Genomic DNA, 20,164 nt, shown 5'->3' on the forward strand with positions numbered 1-20,164 from the left:
TGCTTCTCACCTGCTGGTGACCTGTCTTCATTTAAATCAGAACATCCTTTTCAGCATAGACACAACATCTAACCCTAAAACAACATCTGTACATCTCACCAGGATTGGGAGTACCAGTACGTTACTGTCTGTTGATCGAGACCTCACATGCCACTCTTTGTCGCACTGTTATGTAGACATCAGACCTAGGGGATCCCAGTAAACCCCTATGCACCCATTATGCCCTCTGTCCATTGGCATCAAGGGGTGTCTGGGTCACAGGGTGTTGGGGGTGGAGTGGCTTGGTCCTGCTGTATAAAGGACCAAGGCCGGGTTATCGCTGCATTTCTCCATAGAAGGAGAATGGTGCTTTTTGCAGTGCTGTGAACCCCAAGTTCTCTTGCGGTAGCGCCGGTCTCGCTGCATGGGTCTCTGAGAACTTTGTGGAAAGATGGCAAAGCCAGCCACTGCTGCATGTTCAACCACGTCCTGAAACTCCCTCTCTGGAGAAGGGAATGGTGTCCACGACTCACCATTAACTCTGTCCCGGGTAGTTCCTAAAAGGGGCGATAGACTCAGACTTCCCTACTGGCCACCAGCTAGAACGGTGCATGGGCCCATAGCTTGTCATTTCAAGGAGAGCACCTCTTGGTTGTGCAGCACCAGCCAGCACGTACTGGGCCTGGAGGGAGGTGTGACTGGATCTTCCTGGCCTGGAGTCAATTGGCTTATAGCGACAAGTCTTCCAGTCTTGCCCATTGGGCCCAAAAAAGCTCTAAAGGTTCTGAGCAGGGGAGTCCTCCCCCCACTGCACTTCCCAAGGGCCTTGTCCATCTCTCTTCCTATTCCTGCCCCGGTTCACCTACAACACTAGCCAGGGCTGGCCCGGTGCTCTCAACAAAGGCTGCTGGAGATGGCCCAGCTGTGGGAGACAGCTGCCTCTGGGGGCAGAGAGAGTCTGATATTGCTGAGTAGCAGTTACCTTGCAGCTGGTACCTATGGCACAGTTAAGGCCCCCAGCAGAGAAGAGTGCTAGGGGCAGAAGGATGTTGGTCACCTTCAGAATCTGCACAAAGAAAGACCAGGCTTCGGCTGGCCAGCCGTTCGTCACGGTTGGCACCGGTCGGCCTGTTGCACTTGTGTGCAGCTTGTTAATAGAGCTGCCTGGAAAAGGGAATTTCCAGCCTGTGGGAAATGTTGAGGGTCTGGTAAAATATTGATGCAGTTCAAGAGGAAAAGCAAAAACCTCCAACTTTTTCACAAGCCAGAAATTCCAAAAAATTCTATTTCCAAAAGGACCAAAACTGGAATGTTTCAGCTGGCTGGCTACCCGCCTCCAAGGCGCTTGTCAATTTCACTCTTTGGGCGGGCTGCAAGTGAAGCTGACAAGCGCCTTGGAGGCGGGCAGGGGTCATGTCGATTTTCCTGCTGGCCAATCCAGACTGTTTGGCGACACGGAACATTTCCCCACAGAATCGGTCTGTGTGAAAAAGGCATTTCCCGTCAGCAGGTCACCCCGTGGAAATGCCACAACCGGCAATGCGGGTTGAGCGATTTCTGCAGCCTTCTGTGAAGGCCCTAAAAGGTGGTTCAGTGCAGGAGCTGTTAGCGTACAGGAAAGCGACGGCCCTACAGCAAAACAGCCTGCCCCAGGCCAGGACAGGGAGCAGGAGCTTTGGGCTCTAAGGGAACAGTCCAGAATTTCAGTCTAGATTATCCTGGGGCAATTGGTTCAGCTTCCACCAGGTGCCCATCTTCACCCTGAAAGTGGGTGCACAATTGTTAGCCTCCTGCCCACTAAGCCATGCTGAAGACCAGCTGCCCTGGGCTCTCCCAGCTATGAGGAACTTTTTCTTGCCCTGATGCCATATCCTACATGTGGGGCGGGAGAAGGAACAGATTTAAAATTTTATTAGAAAATGTTTACAAATAGATGATACAGAGTGTTGAAACTTCAGTTATTAGTCAGCGGGGGTAACATACAGAGTATAGGGGGATGTTAGTATTTTGACGTTGGACAGCACATAACACATACAGTCTGCAATATCCCCAATGGGGGGGTACAAGGTGGATGAATCAAGGTACAGTCAGCAAGCAGTGAGGGTACATCACTCATACAGGAGTTACAGGCAATCATAGGTATAAGTAAGTGGGCCGGGTAATGAGGATAGGATGACCCTCATAAGGTGGAGTTTGGCCCGGTGGGTTCAGGGTTCAGGGGATTGGGTCCAACAGAGGAAGTCTTCAGGTCTCTTCCTCATTGTGGGTGCGTGGAGTCACGCCAGCTCACTCTCGGTATTGGTGGTGGCCGGTGATGTGCTCTGTATAAATGTCTCGGGACCATCGGTCCCAGACCATTAGATGTTGCATGATTGCCTACCCCGCAGGTCCTCGGTACATGCTCCTTACAGGGGTCCCAGGCACCCAGGGCCCCAACGATCAGAGAGTCGGTCTACAACGCGCTGTGATTCTTCGATTTCAAAGCCAGAAGGGACTTTTCTGATCATCTAGTCTGACCTCCTGCAAAACACAGTCCAGAGACCATCAGCCTCTGAGTCCAGCCTCCAGCCCTATAACACTAGTTCAGCCACTTGTATCTTCTCAAAACTATTTCTTTAAACACCCCCAGACCCTGCTTCTAACTGGAAATGGTGTGTGAGTATGTGTGTGTGAGAGAGAGAGAGAGGGTGTAGTTCCCTCCCATGCAGACGTGAAATGCTTCTAGCAACTTTCTGTGAAAGGGCTCAATGATTTATTTGCACAAAATCCATCCACGATGGATGAGGTAAGTGTTCGCCACATTTTGCAGATGGATAAAACAGCTCTGAGCCGCCCTGCGCCTTACTTAAATTGACCGTGGGAGTTGGTGACCAGAACCCAGAAATCTGAGCTCCATCCTGTGGGCCATGGCTCTGGTATGAAGAATACACAGTGTCCTGATGCAGGTGGCACCCCAACATGGATGTACTTTGAACTGCATGCTAAGGGGCACGCCCCCTGCTCCCTAACAATCCAAAATGCTGGGTGCCCTGGACACATTTCAAAACTCAAGAACATCCATCACACATCATTGAACCAGCCCCAGCAGCATTCCTTCTTCCTACTACACAGCATTTAATTCTGGCATGTCCCCTACACCTTTTACAACCCTCTCCCCCGCCCTGCTCATTCCTGTACTCCACAGCTTCAGCTCTCTGCCAGCGCCCCCTCCAAGAGATGCATATAACATGATGGGGTCTAAATTAGCTGTTACCACTCAAGAGAGAGATCTTGGAGTCATGGTGGAGAGTTCTCTGAAAACATCCACTCCATGTGCAGTGGCTGACAAAAAAGTTCACAGAATGCTGGGAATCATTAAGAAAGGGATAGATAATAGGACAGAAAATATCATGTTGCCTCTATATAAATCCATGGTACGCCCATACCTTGAATACTGCGTGCAGATGTGGTCACCTCATCTCAAAAAAGATGTATTGGAATTGGAAAAGGTTCAGAAAAGGGCAACAAAAATGATTAGGGGTATGGAACGGCTTCCATATGAGGAGCAATTAATAAGACTGGGACTTTTCAGCTTGGAAAAGAGACGGCTAAGGGGAGATATGATTGAGGTCTATAAAATCATGACGGGTTCAGATAAGGAAGTGTTGTTTACTCCTTCTCATAACACAAGAACTAGGGGTCACCAAATTAAATTAATAGGCAGCAGGTTTAAATCAAATAAAAGGAGGCATTTCTTCACACAACCTACAGTCAACCTGTGGAACTCCTTGCCAGAGGATGTTGTGCAGGCCAAGACCATACATGGTTCAAAAAAGAACTAGATAAATTCATGGAGGATAGATCTACCAATGGCTATTAGCCAGGATGGGCAGGGATGGTGTCCCTAGCCTCTGTTTGCCAGAAGCTGGGAATGAACGACAGGGGATGGATCACTTGGTGATTCCCTGTTCTGTTCATTCTCTCTGGGGCACCTGGCATTGGCCACTGTTGGAAGACAGGATACTGGGCTAGATGGACCCTTGGTCTGACCCAGTAGGGCCATTCTTATGTTCTTAGGCATGCATCAGGCAGAATAGAAAGGACCATAATTGTGTGTACATCCCTTCTCTGTATCCTAGCACCAGACCAATGGGGCTGTTGCCATCATCTCTATCTTTAATGCAGCAAAACAATGGTTCTTCTTTGAGTGCTTGCTTATGTCCATTCCACATTAGATGTGTGTGCTCGCCACATGCACCGGTGCTGGAAGTTTTCCCCTCAGCAGTATCTGTAGGGGAGCAGCTCTGGCACCCTCTGGAGTGGCGCCCATATGGCGCGGTATAAGGGGCGCTGCCGGCTCCCCCCACCCTCAGTTCCTTCTTGCCGCCAGTGACGGTGCATGGATCGTTCGCTGCTCTTGCTAGCGTTGCTTTGGCTTCGTTGGTACAATCTAGAGTTCTTGTAAAGTTCGTGTACGTGAACAGGCAAGGAGGAGCACGCTCACCGGCTCTCTGCCAAGAGACTTTCCGTCTCTGGGTCTTCTGCATTGACCATGGCATCCATCTGGAAGCTGGTCACCTTCCCGGCATCAGGAATGCCCTAGTGGATCACCTCAGCTGGGATTTCTCCTCTCACCACGAGTGGTCGCTCCACCCGGAGGTGGGGAACTCCCCACATAGATCTGTTTGCCACCAGGCAAAACAGAAAGTACTTGGTTTTGCTCCCGGCGGGGCCTGAACAAGGGCTCCCTCTCCCATGCCTTCGTCCCCAGGCCGAGGGGCTGATGTACGCGTTCCCTCAGATCCTCTTGTCAGCCAGGTCCTAGTAAAGCTCAAGGGGGACAAGGCACAGATTATCGTGATCACCCCTGCGTGGCCTCGCCAGCACTGGTTCCGCATGCTCATGAACATGGCGGTGGTCTCTCCCTGGCCCCTTCCCTACCGTCTGGACCTGCTATCACAGGATCACGGTCGGCTCCTACACCCCAGCCTCAAGCCTCTACACGTCTTGGCATGGATGCTCCGGGGTTGAACCCAGAGGAGTGTACCTGCTCGGGGGAGGTCCAGCAGGACCTCCTGGGAAGTAGGAAGCCATCCACGAGACTAACTTACCTGGCCAACTGGACGAAGTTTTCCCACTGGGCATCAGAGCGCAGCATTTCTCCCCCGCGTTCTTCAGTGCAGTCCATCTTCTACTACTTACTGCAGCTCAGGACCCAGGGTCTGGCGCATTCTTCCATCAGAGTGCACCTTGCGGCCATCTCCGCGTTCCACCAGCTGATCCAAGGTCAGACGGTCTTTTCTCACATGACTGTCAGGTTCCCGAGGGGCCTTGAGAGGCTTTACCCACAGGGATGGGCCCCTGTCCTGCAAGTGTCCTCTCCAGGCTCACCAGCCCGCCTTTCGAGCCGCTGGGCTCCTGCTCCTTTTCCTACTTGTCCTGGAAGGTCGCCTTCCTGGTGGCGGTGATGTTGGGGAGACGAGTCTCAGAGATTAAGGCTTTGACCTCGGAACCGCCTTACACAGTGTTTTAGAAGGACAAGGTCCAGCTGCAGCCCCACTCGGCCTTCCTGCCAAAGGTGGTATCTTCCTTCCACATGAGCCAGGACGTGTTCCTGTCTCTGTTCTGTCCCAAGCCGCAAAGACTGCCGAGGAGAGGCATCTGCACGCGCTGAACGTCCGGAGGGCCTTGGCTTTTTATTTGGAGCGTACCAAGCCTTTCCGTACATTGACCCAGCTCTTCATCGCTATGGTGGATAGGAGGAAGGGCCTTCTGGTTTCTTTGCCAAGGATTTCCAACTGGATCACCTCTTGCATAAAGACCTGTTTTGAGCTAGCAAAGGTCCCACCACCGCCAATCGACAGGGCCCATTCAACTACAGCACAAGCGTCTTTGGTGGCCTTCCCGGCGCCCATCCCAATCCAGGACATCCGTCGAGCCGCGACACGGTCCTCGGTCCACACATTCATGTCTCATTATGCTCAGCAGACCAGAGACAATGCTGGGTTTGGCAGAGCTGTATTACAATCTGCACAGCCGAGAACTCCTACCCCCCTCCACGGGAACTGCTGGGAGTCACCGAATGTTAAACGGACATGAGCAAGCACTCGAAGAAAAGACGGTTACGTGTTCCGTAACTGGTGTTCTTTGAGATGGGTTGCTCATTTCCATTCCACGACCCGCCTGCCTTCCCCACTGTCGGCGTTTCCAGCAAGAAGGAACTGGGGGAGGGGGAGCACACAGCACCCCATATACCGCGCCATATGGGCGCCACTCCAGAGGGCGCCAGAGCCGCTCCCCTATGGATACTGCTGAGTGAAAAACTTCCAGCACTGGTGCATGTGGTGAGCGCACACATCTAATGTGGAATGGACACGAGCAACACATCTCGAAGAACACCAGTTACGGAAAAGTAACCGTCTTTTGGGGGAGGTTGCAATTCATAGATTATAGGACTGGAAGGGACCTCGAGAGGTCATCGAGTCCAGTCCCCTGCCCGCATGGCAGAACCAAATACTGTCTAGACCATCCCTGATAGACATTTATCTAACCTATTCTTAAATATCTCCAGAGACGGAGATTCCACAACCTCCCTAGGCAATTTGTTCCAGTGTTTAACCACCCTGACAGTTAGGAACTTTTTCCTAATGTCCAACCTAGACCTCCCTTGCTGCAGTTTAAACCCATTGTTTCTGGTTCTATCCTTAGAGGCTAAGGTGAACAAGTTTTCTCCCTCCTCCTTATGACACCCTTTTAGATACCTGAAAACTGCTATCATGTCCCCTCTCAGTCTTCTCTTTTCCAAACTAAACAAACCCAATTCTTTCAGCCTTCCTTCATAGGTCATGTTCTCAAGACCTTTAATCATTCTTGTTGCTCTTCTCTGGACCCTCTCCAATTTCTCCACATCTTTTTTAAAATGTGGTGCCCAGAACTGGACACAATACTCCAGCTGAGGCCTAACCAGAGCAGAGTAGAGCGGAAGAATGACTTCTCGTGTCTTGCTCACAACACACATGTTAATACATCCCAGAATCATGTTTGCTTTTTTTGCAACAGCATCACACTGTTGACTCATATTTAGCTTGTGGTCCACTATAACCCCTAGATCCCTTTCTGCCGTACTCCTTCCTAGACAGTATTTTCCCATTCTGTATGTGTGAAATTGATTTTTCCTTCCTAAGTGGAGCACTTTGCATTTGTCTTTGTTAAACTTCATCCTGTTTAACTCAGACCATTTCTCCAATTTGTCCAGATCATTTTGAATTATGACCCTGTCCTCCAAAGTAGTTGCAATCCCTCCCAGTTTGGTATCATCCGCAAACTTAATAAGCGTACTTTCTATGCCAATATCTAAGTCGTTGATGAAGATATTGAACAGAGCCGGTCCCAAAACAGACCCCTGCGGTACCCCACTCGTTACGCCTTTCCAGCAGGATTGGGAACCATTAATAACAACTCTCTGAGTACGGTTATCCAGCCAGTTATGCACCCACCTTATAATAGCCCCATCTAATTTGTATTTGCCTAGTTTATCGATAAGAATATCATAGATTCATAGATTCATAGATTATAGGACTGGAAGGGACCTCGAGAGGTCATTGAGTCCAGTCCCCTGCCCGCATGGCAGGACCAAATACTGTCTAGACCATCCCTGATAGACATTTATCTAACCTACTCTTAAATATCTCCAGAGATGGAGATTCCACAACCTCCCTAGGCAATTTGTTCCAGTGTTTAACCACCCTGACAGTTAGGAACTTTTTCCTAATGTCCAACCTAGACCTCCCTTGCTGAAGTTTAAACCCATTGTTTCTGGTTCTATCCATAGAGGCTAAGGTGAACAAGTTCTCTCCCTCCTCCTTATGACACCCTTTTAGATACCTGAAAACTGCTATCATGTCCCCTCTCAGTCTTCTCTTTTCCAAACTAAACAAGAACTATCATGCGAGACCTTTTCAAATGCCTTACTAAAGTCTAGGTATACCACATCCACCGCTTCACCCTTATCCACAAGGCTCGTTATCCTATCAAAGAAAGCTATCAGATTGGTTTGACATGATTTGTTCTTCACAAATCCATGCTGGCTGTTCCCTATCACCTTACCACCTTCCAAGTGTTTGCAGATGATTTCCTTAATTACTTGCTCCATTATCTTCCCTGGCACAGAAGTTAAACTAACTGGTCTGTAGTTTCCTGGGTTGTTTTTATTTCCCTTTTTATAGATGGGCACTATATTTGCCCTTTTCCAGTCTTCTGGAATCTCTCCCGTCTCCCATGATTTTCCAAAGATAATAGCTAGAGGCTCAGATACCTCCTCTATTAGCTCCTTGAGTATTCTAGGATGCATTTCATCAGGCCCTGGTGACTTGCAGGCATCTAACTTTTCTAAGTGATTTTTAACTTGTTCTTTTTTTATTTTATCCGCTAAACCTACCCCCTTCCCATTAGTATTCACTATGTTAGGCATTCCTTCAGACCCTTGCCGCCCCCCTCCTCCCCTTGCCTGGTGTGCTGTGAACAGGGCTGGAAATATGGCTCCTATCCTACTCAGCAGCTTTCCTCTCTGGCCTTGGCGTCAGCGCCGCAGATTTCACGGCTGACAATAACTTCTTGCTACAACTGACTCCAGTTAGCCCTGCAGAGCCACTACCGCTGAAGGCTGGGATTTATTTGTGAACGGTGCCTAAGGGAATTAGACATTCAAGTCCCATGGAAACTGGGTGCCTGAACCCCTTTGCAAATCCTAGTGTGACCTCAGCTCCAAATGCAAGGTCAAACCTGGCCCTGCGAAGCCTTGGAGGTTATGTCAGAGCAATGACTGCAGCCGGTGGCATCTTTCATAGGGCTGAGGCCTGAACCAGGAACGGGCCCAGCTTGGCTTTCACGTCGCAGACTGAGTCGGCAATTAGAAAAACTTCCTCCTCTGCCTTTTGAAATGCTCCGAATTGGTTATAAATAACGGAGGCGCTACGAGCTCAGAGCCCGTTAGCCGAATGTGCCAGGTTCTTACCAGCTGGTGTTTGGCCAGCACACAACAACATTCCCACGCTGCATCCCGTCGAGTCCAATGTTCCGGGAACGGGCTAGGCCGCAATGGGCGTAACTCTAGTGGTTCTGATTAAAATCAGAGACGCTGAAAGGAGGAAATGGCCACACAGAGCCCCTGGCAACTGCTTAGCAATACCAGCAGCCTCCGCTGGCTCTGTAATTCTCTCTAGACCAAAGAACCAGCTGATGGCAAAACTTCACACTGTCCAGCGGAACCCCGCCCCTCGGTTCAGCTCTGCCCAGGCCCCGGTGAGCTTAACATGTTGACACCCGGAAAGAGGGAGAAAGAATTAGATTGGTGCGGAGGTCTGAGGGGCTCAAACTCCTTGGCGTGGATGGGAAGGACCAAGAACCCCGGTAGTGGATGGCCCCTGGGATGGGGGGGGCACACAGAACCTGTGGCAAGAGGGAAGCGGGGTTGCAGGGCAACTGGGGGGACCTGACAGCTTCGGTTGGTCTCAAGAGTCCTGCCTAGAGACGGCAGTGAAGCTGCCTGGGTGCTAGCCAGGACAATGCGGCGGGGGGGAAGAGGAACAGCGGGCCAGGGAGCTGGTCTGGCCTGAAACACAAGGAGACACAGCCCTTGCTCCTTCCAGGTCCCACCCACGCCAGTGAGAGCAAGGCCAGGCCCTTGCTGGGAAATACCTTGGGGGGGGGGGGTGTTAAGTACCTCTAGAGCCCCCAGTTCTGCGTATGTCAGGGCAGAGTCCTGGCTGGCTCAGGGCTTGGCTGTGAGCTCTAGAACCTTTCCTCTCTGGTGCAAACGCAGAGCAGGGGCTTCCTGTCCTCAGGGAGCCTGTGTGAACGGAGTCAGTCTGGAATCCTGGAGGCCGGGGTCCACGAAATAACAGCGCCCCAGCGGGCACCAAGGCCAGCGCCTCTGAGGTATTTAGCTACCTAAGGCTGACTGATTTCACTGGGCGTTAGGTGCCTAAAAACCTGTGAGAACCTGGGTCTAGGTTGCTCCCCTTTGCGGTCAGTCTCACCAGAAAGACCAAGGTCTGACTGGGCCATAGAGGCAGAACCTCCAGGGTCCCTCCAGATCAGCCTGGGAGCTCTGGGGCAGGGGTGTCTGCGTTTCTCCAGCACACATAGAGAATGCCATTGACTTGAGCGTGGGGACCATGATGCACTCAGGCCCGGGGTGGGGGTGGGGAATCTTGCTCTGGCACAGGGTTTATCCAGCAGGGCTGGCACTCAGTTTTACATGGGAACACTCAGGAAAATTAATCTGAATTAATTTTTAAAGTGGATTCGTTAAAATGCATTAAATCCCTATGTGGACACACTCATTTAGGATTAAAGTGGCCTAGATTCGGTTTAGCTTAATTAACTTTGGAAGAGAATTAAGGTTAACTGAATTAAAGCCACTTCTATGCTGAATAAGAGTGTCCACACAGGGGTGTCACACAGTTTAACCTGTCTACTTCAAATTCACACCTTTAGTTCATTCGGAATAATTTTTCTAAGCGTCTCTGCATAGACAAGTATCAGAGGGGTAGCCGTGTTAGTCTGGATCTGTAAAAAGCGAGAGTCCTGTGGCACCTTATAGACTAACAGACGTATTGGAGCATAAGCTTTCGTGGGTGAATACCCACTTTGTGTCGGACTAAGGGGTATTCACCCACGAAAGCTTATGCTCCAATACGTCTGTTAGTCTATAAGGTGCCACAGGACTCTCTGTTGCTTTCTGCATAGACAATCGCTTTTTACCAGTGCTAAATTTTACCATGCTTTTTTTGTTATTGGAAAGTGTGACAAAACCTGATGGAATTTTTTTTCACCCCTCTTTTCTCCCTAGCTGAAAATCCTGCTATTAATGGCATTTCAGTCTGTGTCTACAGGGTTCGCATGGCGCAAACCCGCCTACATGATTTGTTAATGAGACACATGCTGCTGACAGCCCCTGGGTAATTAAAGCTTCATTATTTTTGCATCAGAAAATGTCTTTATGGGCTTCATGTTGCAGAATTTGTTCACATAAAAAAAGGCAATGTTTTAATCTCCCCGATTATTATGTTGCACTAATCCTGCTGTGCGTGCTGGATTAATGGAGCGTTTGCCTTATATAATTGTCAGGACCAAATTATACTGAGCCACGGAGACCAGAGAAACAGCCAGCCCGGGGGGCAGCCAGGGGTGCACGGGACATGGGCTGGAGGCATCAGGCTCTTTCCTGTTAAATGACACACTATGTGCCATGGGTGAAACTCACCCAACACAATGCCACCAATTGTGTCCTCAAAAATCAGGTGGAACTGGGGCCATGTTGTTATTGTTATGGCCGTGCCTAGAGGCCCCAGCTAAGAGCAGGTCCCCATCGTGCTGGGCGCTGTATGCAGAAAGACAGGTGCAGAAGGCTGGCCCGGTGGTTCGGGCAGGTCCCAGGACTTAGGTGACCTAGGTGCAAGCCCGTTCTCGGCCACAGACACCTCGTGTGCCCTTGGGGAAATCACTTGGCTGCTCTGTGCCTCAGTTTCCCCTCTGTGCCCTGGAGATAACAGCCCTGTCCTGCCTCCCAGAGCGTGGGGAGGCTAACTACAGGACGGGCTGTGAAAGGCTCAGATCAGCTTGGCTGGCCTTGTGCCTCCCTCTCCCCAGGAGCGCCGCCCTCACTGATCCACAGAACGTGGGTCTTGACTCTGCTCCCCTTGCCGCCGCTCAGGCGTCCCCCCGTTCTCACCCAGAGGGAAGAGGCAGGCTGCCCTGCGGCTAATCAATCCCCATCCTGCCTCAGTGGCCAGGGAGCCCCACACGCTGTGCTTGTTCCTCCGCCCAGTGCACCCGGCCTGACACGGGGACCGTGCTCCCTGGGGCAGGGGCCTCTCCCCTTGGTTACCAGGGGGCCCTGCCGCTCAGGGGTGCAAAGATCCGGAGGCCAAGTGTAGCCCCTGCGGCAGGAGTCTCTCCCCCCCTGCATCGGGCCCCAGGGGAAGCCGGATCTGGGGAGAGACTTGGGGATGTGGCATGGCACCGTGGCGCTGCAGGGCCCATCCCCGCGGCTGCTGGGCGCCCGGAGCAGGCCCCGCGGGCGGGTTAATTGGCGATGGACTCCAGGTGCACGCGGCCCCGTGCAAAGGGCGGCGCGCGCTCCACCCTTCCCATAAGCGCCCTGGGCGGCCCGGCTGCGGGGTCCTTGCACCGGCCGCGTCTCCCGGGGCCCCCCCCGCCATGGCTGCAGCGGAGCTGTACGCGCAGGTAGGTGCCGAGCCTGGGCGGGCTCCCTGGGGCTGGCTTCTCCGGAGCGCGTCGGTCCCGGCTGTGGCTGCAGTGAAAATAGCAGCTCGAGGGCTGCGCCAGCGCAGGGGCGCGGCTATTTTCAATGGAGGAGGCGCCACTGGTGCAGCCAGCAGCCCTGCCTGCCTGTCGGGGGGAGAAGCCCTAGAAGGGGCAAGTCCTTAAACCGCCCCAGCCCCCAGGCACTTAGTCCCTGGGCTGAGCCCACTTGGCTCCATAGGCCTTGGCGGCTGAGGGCTCGGTGGTGACTGTGACCCGGTCGTGCCCTGCTGCAACTCTCTGCAGGGGCTTCAAGTGTGCCTCCTGCCGCGCTAGGGACCTGCCTGGGCCTGGGAGCTTGGGTGCTATTTTTGTGCTCCTAGAAATGTGGGGCTGGTGGAGACCTCGAGAGGCCCCCTAGTCCAGTCCCCTGCGCTGGGGCAGGAGCCCGTGAACCTGGACTGGCCCTGGCGGGTTTGTCCGGCCTGGTCTTAAACCTCCAGTGCCGGTGATTCCAAAACCTCCCTGGGAAGCCGGTTCCAGAGCTGAACGAGCCTTCGACTTAGCAAGATTTTCCTAACGTTGACCCGAAACATTAGTTCCTGTCCTAATTTCAGTGGCCATGGAGAACAATTGATCACCATCTTTTTCTAACAACCCTTACGGTTTTGAAGACTGTTCTCAGGTTCCCTGTCCAGTTGTCTTTTCTCAAGACTAAATGTGCCTGGATTTTTTTAACCTTTCCTCTGAGGCAGTGGCTCTGGAACCCTTTAAATAGAGGGGGTGCTGAAACCCAGCCCCCCTACTCCTGTCCATGCCCCCCCAGCTGGGGCCAGGAGCAGTGTTTCTGGAATGGGGGGACCCAGACAGGGGTAAGGGGGCAAAGGCTGGGGGTGGGCACTGGACCAGGTGTGGAGCCCCGGGCATGGGGCCTGCAGCCAGGACCCTGCATGCAGGGTCAGTAGCTGGCCGGGCCCCTGAGAGCAGGGGCCAGGGAGCAGGGCCAGGGCCCCAAGAACAGAGCCCAGGGCACGGGACTGAGAGTGGGGCCCTGGGCACAGGAAGCAGGGCCGGCAGCCGGGACCCTGGTGCGGGGCGCAGGGCCGGCAGCCGGGACCCTGGTGCGGGGCGCAGGGCCGGCAGCCGGGACCCTGGTGCGGGGCGCAGGGCCGGCAGCCGGGACCCTGGTGCGGGGCGCAGGGCTGGCAGCCGGGGAGTGGAAGCCTGGGGCCAGCGGCCTGTGTAAAACCCAGGAGTGCTGCAGAACTTCCACACTGCTAGTTCCCATGCCTATGCTCTGAGGTCAGGTTTTCTAAACGTTTTATCATTTTTGTTGCTCTCCTTTGGGCTTTCCACAACCCTCAGTGCAGTACCCATGGTAGACCCCCCTCACCGTCTGACTGTGACCCATTGATAACCACTCTGCGTGTGCAGTCTTTCAACTAGTTGTGCCCCACCTTGTAGTAAGTTCATGGTGCTCACATTTCCACGGCTTGCTGATGAGACTGTTGTGTGAGACTGTGTCAAAAGCTTGACTGAAATCAAGATCGGTCATGTCTGCTCCTGCCCCCTCATCCACTAGGCCAGTCAGCTCTTGTCAAAGAGAGACATTAGGTTGGTTTGTCACAGCTGTTCTTGACAAATGCAGACTGAACATTGCTTATAACCCTGTTACCCCGCAGGTGCGTACAGACTGATTGGTTAATAATTTGCTCCAGTATCTTTTGAGGTATTGAAGTTAGGCTAACTGGTCTGTAATTCCCCAGGTTCTTTGTTCCCCTTTTAAAGCTAGGTGCTATGTTCACCTGTCTTCAGGCCCTCTGATATCTCCCCCGTCCTCCATACACGCAGAGGTAATCGCTTCAGCTAGTTCCTGAAGTACCCTGGGATGAATTTCATCAGGCCCTGCTGACTTGAATACATCTAACTTGTCTCGCTATCCTTTAACCTGTTCTTCCCCCTTGTTCATATTAATGGCGTGTCAGGCCCTCACAACTATTTAGGGAGGACTGAAGCAAAATGGCCACTAACACCTCCGCCTTCTTGATGTTCTCAGTTATGGATGTCCGAGGTGCTGGAGCAGTTTGGATAGTGGGGTAGGGTTGCGAACTGTCTAATCACACAACTCAAACACCCTTGCCCCACCCCGTCTCTGAGGCCTGCCCCGCTCACTCCATCCCACTTCCCTCGGTTGCTAGCTCTTTCCCACCCTCACTCACTTTCACTGGGCTGGGGCAGGGGCTTGGGTTGAGGGAGGGGATGTGGGCTCTGGGCTGGGGCTGAGGAGTGTGAGGGGGGCTCTGGGCTGAGCCTGGGGCAGGGGGTGTGGGCTCTGGGAGGGAGTTTGGGTGCAGGAGGGGGCTCTGGGAGGGAGTTTGGGTGCAGGAGGGGGCTCGGGGCTGAGCCTGGGGCAGGGGGTGTGGGCTCTGGGAGGGAGTTTGGGTGCAGGAGGGGGCTCTGGGCTGGGGCAGGGTGTGTGGGCTCTGGGAGGGAGTTCGGGTGCAGGAGGGGGCTCTGGGCTGAGGTTGGGGTGCAGGATGGGGTGATGGGTGCAGGCTCCGACTGGGTGGCACTTACCTCTGGCAGCTCCTGGGTGGTGGCAAAGCAGGGTTAAGGCAGGTTCCCTGCTTGCCCTGGCCCTGTGCTGCTCCAGGAAGCAGCCAGCATGTCCCTTGAGGGGCAGGGGGTCTCCATGCGCTGCCCCTGCAGCTCCCATTGGCTGCAGTTCCTGGCCAATGGGAACTGCAGGGGTGGTGCTTGCAGGCAGGGACAGCGTGTGGAGATCTCCCTGGGCTGCAGGGGCGTGCTGGCCACTTCCTGAAGCAGCACAGGGCTTGGGCAGTAGGGAGCCTGCCTTAGCCCCTCTGTGCTGCAGGCTATAATCTCCCAGAGTGGCTTCAGCAGCCTCCAGGAGATGGAGCCCGATTCTGGGAGACTCCTGGTGAAAGCAGGAGGGTTGGCAATGCTAACGGGGGGCTGAGAGCCATTGAACCCAACTGTAAACCCTGTAATGATAGAAACCACTTCAAGCCAGGGGGTGCAGCCGTGCCCCAAGTTCCTGCCCCTATGGAGGACCTAGAGTTTCTTTCGTTGTTCTCTGGCTATTAATGTATTTAAAGCCCCTCTCATTGCCTTTCATGCCCCTTGCTCGGTGTCACGGAGTATTGGGGGACTCAGGGCCCTGCACCCCCGGCTTCCTGCGATTCACCATGACTCTCAGCCAGCCAGTAAAGCAGAAGGTTTATTTGGATGACAGGAATACAGTCCAAGACAGGTCTTGCAGGCACAGACAACAGGGCCCCCCTCAGTTAGGTCCAGCTTGGGGTCCCAGGGCATGCCAGCCCACCCCCCTTTGGGGGGTCAGAGCCATCTCTGCCCCCCAGCCATCTCTCCAGCCTGCTTCCAGCACTCTCCCTTCAGCGACCCCTCCCACAGCCTTTGTTCAGTTTCCCGGGCCCCGGAGTCACCTGACCTCCAACCCCCTCCTGGGTTCTCATGTTACAAGCTCAGGTATGTTCCCTCGGGCAGACTCCCATCCTCCGATGCAGACCATCCTAGTCACACTCCCCTGTCAGCATTCCCACACCCCAGCAAGAACAGTCCCAGTTCATCACATCCGGTGTATCTCATATTGTGCTTCAGCCTCGCTGGCTTTTAGCCATACACACTCGAGCTGTTCTTTTGTTGTACTGCTCAGCAATCTGGCTGCATTTCCACTTCGTGTAGGATTGTTTTTTGGGTAGTTTTCAGGTCACTGAAGGGCTCCTCAGGAGCCATGTTGGCCTCTGATTATTCTTCCTGCCTCTCCCTTGGATTGGCATGGTGGGCAGTTGTGCCTTTTGTCTCCTTGAGAAGCTGCTGGCTCTCCTCAACGCTTCTATTTCCTACTGGCTGTTGTCCCTCCTGCTCCGGACAGTACCAGGGATGCCAAAGCTGGGGCGTGGCACCTTCCTGCAGCTAAACCGTTGGCTTGCTGGATGGCGTGTCAGGCCCAAGGGCTGATACCTGTCTCGCTGGGTGGCTGATGGCCGTTTGACACGGCCATGCTGTTAAGCAAATCGTGCTGGTCTGTTACAGGAGGCAGTGAGCTGTGGCACTTGCTTACCGCTCTCCACTGGAAAAGCTTTGTGCTTTAAAACGTATCCTGGCTTAGCTATGTTGGTCAGCGGTGGGGTGGGGTGCCCTCCCTTGCCTGGGACATTGCTACGCTGACGTAACCCCCAGTGTAAATACCGCTGTGCTGCCAGAAGAGGGCTAACAGCATTCAGGGTGCTGGTGATCCTATCCCAGTGGGAAAACACCTGTCAGCGTATGCTGTGTCTACACTTGGGGTTGCACTGGCATGGGCTCTGTAGTGTAGACAGAGCCTCCCGAGCCCCCCTGTACTCTCTCTCCACAGCATTACTAGGGGCTGGGCATAGGTGGCAGGGAGCGGGCAGTTACAATGATCTGCCCCAGCCCACCCACTAAAACGTCCCATCGATGCCCTAAGTTAGGGCCCTGTCTTTCTGGGCAATGACGGGTCCCACTCATTTCGCCCCAATAGCCTAGACCTGAAGGGCCAAGTGACCTGGTCTAGCTCCAAACATCCAAGTCTCCTGCAGAGGGAGGGCTGCGGGCAAGGCGTGGCACCTGCTGGCATCAAAGGTGCGACCTTCAGCACTGGCCCATCTGATCGGAAATCCCAAAGGCACAAATTAGAAGTCTGGCCCCCATTCCATGCATGAGCCCTCCCCCCACCCCCACCTCCTCCTCACTCTGGGCTGCCTTGTGTTCCTCCCCAGCCAGTGAGCGAGCAGACCGGCTGTGCTCTGTGCTGGCTTTCCTGTAAACCGTGCGAGGTATTGTGTTAGTCTCCTAAATGCGGTGCTCTCTCGAACAGCTTCTGCCCCATGGGAGGCGGGCGTGAGTCTTGTTCAGACCCCGGACTTGGGAAGTTCCTCTTCTAGAAGCATTCAGCACGCAAAATATTTCTCTTCCGCTCGACTTCAGCATCCTTCTCCCCTGTGCTTGGGCAAGCGCCCAGGTTTGCTGTCGGCTTGTGCTGAGTGCTGGGATCTCGGTTCTCGCAGAGAAGCTAGATCCTTATTTAATAGAGCCTTATTTAACATTTGTACAATGCTCCCCTTGTCTCCGGGGAAACTAGCGAAAAGCAAACTACCATTTGGCTTGAGTGTCCCTTTTCCCTCCTCCCCCATTTTTAAAACCTGCTTGAGACCTTGAGTATCCGGAGACCGTTATTGCTCATCGCCAAGGAGTGGATGCTGTTAAAACTATTCTGACCTCCTGCCCCTTTACAGACACTAAGGAATTCTTGGCCTCCGAGAGGGTCCCTGTTTGTGGTCTGTGTGGGGGCTGGCTGGCCAGATGTCCCATCCAGCTGCTATATTGCATTGCAATGGCTAAAATTCCTCAGACCCGCCCCTCCTAGTACTCTGCCACAGGAGGGTTAAGGGATGGTTAGTGGGGAAAGGAGTTGGGTTAATGAGGTCAGGAGTGAGCGTCTACAAGGCACTCTTGCAAAATGTGCACCAGGCTATGGAACCCACTGGTGCAAGGGATCACCAGGGCAGGAGGTGCCTTGTGAGCCAGATGCCAAACAAAGTCCTTCACCCTCCCACTAAGCTCATGACTTCCTCTCCTCCAGACTTGCGGGGGGAGTTGATGACCAAGCTGATGTGGCCTGTGGTGGCAGAGACGGCTGGGGAGCAAGGGTGACTTGAGGTCAGGGCAGTGCCCTGGGACTTGAGAGAAGCATTTTCCATTCCCTGCTCTGCCACAGACTCCTTGTGTGACCTTGGTCAAGTCACTTTGTGTGTCTGCATCCTATCTGTGCAGTGAGGCTAATAGGACTGTCCTGCCTCCCAGGGGTGCTGAGGATAAATACAGCAGAGTGACGTGCTCTGATACTACAGTAATATGGGGGAGGCAGTGAAGTACCTAAGAGAGCTGGGTATAGACCAGTCTGGACAGTAGCCCAAGGACTTCCTCACCCTAAGTTTAGCACCCAGCTAAACCCATGGCAAACTCCAGACCTTGGTGGAGCATGTGGGTGTCTGGGGACCGTGGGTCTGTTTCCAGCTGAGATACAACCGTTCCTGGCAGTCTGCCGGCCAAAGCAGTTTGACCAGTGCCACAAAGAAGCTGCTGCCTCTGATAGCTTGGTGCAGTGTAACTTCTGATGACTCAGGATGCTTCGAGTCTCTCGCAAGGCCTGTAAGGTCATCTCTGGCACGGTACGGTCTGGTTAACTTACAGCCTGGGCTTTTCGACACGCCTTTGCATTATAATTAGGGCTTCCAGTTGTTGGTATGAGGCCATCTGTGGTTAAAGAACCGGGGGCGTTGTTTGAGGCAAAAATCCTGCTCTAAGAAAATCGCGTGTCCATCCCGGACGCTGCTAAAACTGCACATCCGAGGGATGAACGTATTTCCCCCCATTACTGTGGCCTGTTCGCATGTCTCAGAAATTGGGCAGTAAACCGAACCTTCAGTCTCACCTCCTGGTTCTCATGCATTCGCTCACTGCTGCAACGTGACCTGCCACAGTTCTGAACAAACGTGTCTTTAAAGTCTGGCCGCTCTGAGCGGCTTAGACCTAGGGCTTTAGTGTGTCCGGGCTTAGCTGAAGGCCTGCGGTGAGGGGACAAACTCCAGTGTGAAGACCTGTGTAACCCAGCCTGGCACTCCTTCAGGTCATCTGATTCTCTGAGCTGGAGCGGAGTCCCTCCTTTTCAGCCACGTGTTCTGGCAGGTCTGGCTGTTCCTGATTCTGCTTCCTCTCGAGTCGGAGTTCAGGTGCCTTCCTTTCCCAGTTTAAGCCACCTCATCAAATTGTGAGGCTTAAATAAAAGCAAAACTGTTGGCACAATTTAGAAGAGAATTGTGCAAAATGGACCAGTAACTATGGCTACGCTCATCCGGCTGGATAATACGACTGAAGCACGGCTAGGTGGCCTCTAAGCTTGTGTTTAAACGAGATGGAAATGCTACCTAGACACCTGACCTTCAGGGATGCTATTGTCTTTGTCCCATCTTAAATGCTCGTAGCCTTTCATCTTGGAGTTGCGGCATGTTTCCCAGAGCTTCCTCTGACCTCCCAAGCAGCAGCGAACCCTCTATCACCCTCATGGGAAGTGAGAATAAGTGCTCACATGATGGACGTACCATTGTTTGAGTGATACCTGTGTTCTTTGATGCAGCCTACCCTTACTCAACCAGAACTCTCACCACAGAAAGGCCTATCCCAGAGCTGGCAATTGGGGCATGGTGGCCCATTCACAACCATGGCTAACATTTCATAGAACATGACTTGCTCTCCAAAAAATTCAGGGGATGGGGAGTGAAGTTGTTAGCCGATAGAACGTGATATGTGATTATATCCTGCACAATTGGTGGGGGGAGATGGCAGTGGAGCATATAAACCTAAGAAAAGTCTGGGGGATGGACATCTGTGCCCCATATTGAATGCCACTCCTGCTTACTATGTTCCATCCCAGCAATTCTAAAATACTGATGCCTATTTGAGGTTTTTCCTCCCTTCCACCAAATATATATGCCCAGCAGTGGGTTCATACACATTAGTTCCTTTCTGAAAATTTAATTACCATGCAAGTGCAATTAGACCCTGTGTCCAGGCCAGCATGGATTGATTTTTTTTCCAGGCTGGAAACATTGATTTAAATGATAGATTTTAATCTTGTCTTGCATTTGTTCTTTTAAGTTTCTTTCCTAAATAAAGATTAATCCTCATCCGTTGGTAACCATTAGAACATGTTGATTTGCAGGTAAATACTAACCAGGAGCAAATACTATCACTATACACATTTATTCAGATGCTTCACACTTCTATTTTTGTTAGAAAATGGTGAATGATGCATTTCTTATTTACTGGAGGACTGTTAGTTTGTTGCTTGTGATTTGTGTCAGTTGTATTTGGA

This window comes from Trachemys scripta, chromosome 22 (assembly GCF_013100865.1).
Source record: "Trachemys scripta elegans isolate TJP31775 chromosome 22, CAS_Tse_1.0, whole genome shotgun sequence".
Taxonomy (NCBI): domain Eukaryota; kingdom Metazoa; phylum Chordata; order Testudines; family Emydidae; genus Trachemys; species Trachemys scripta.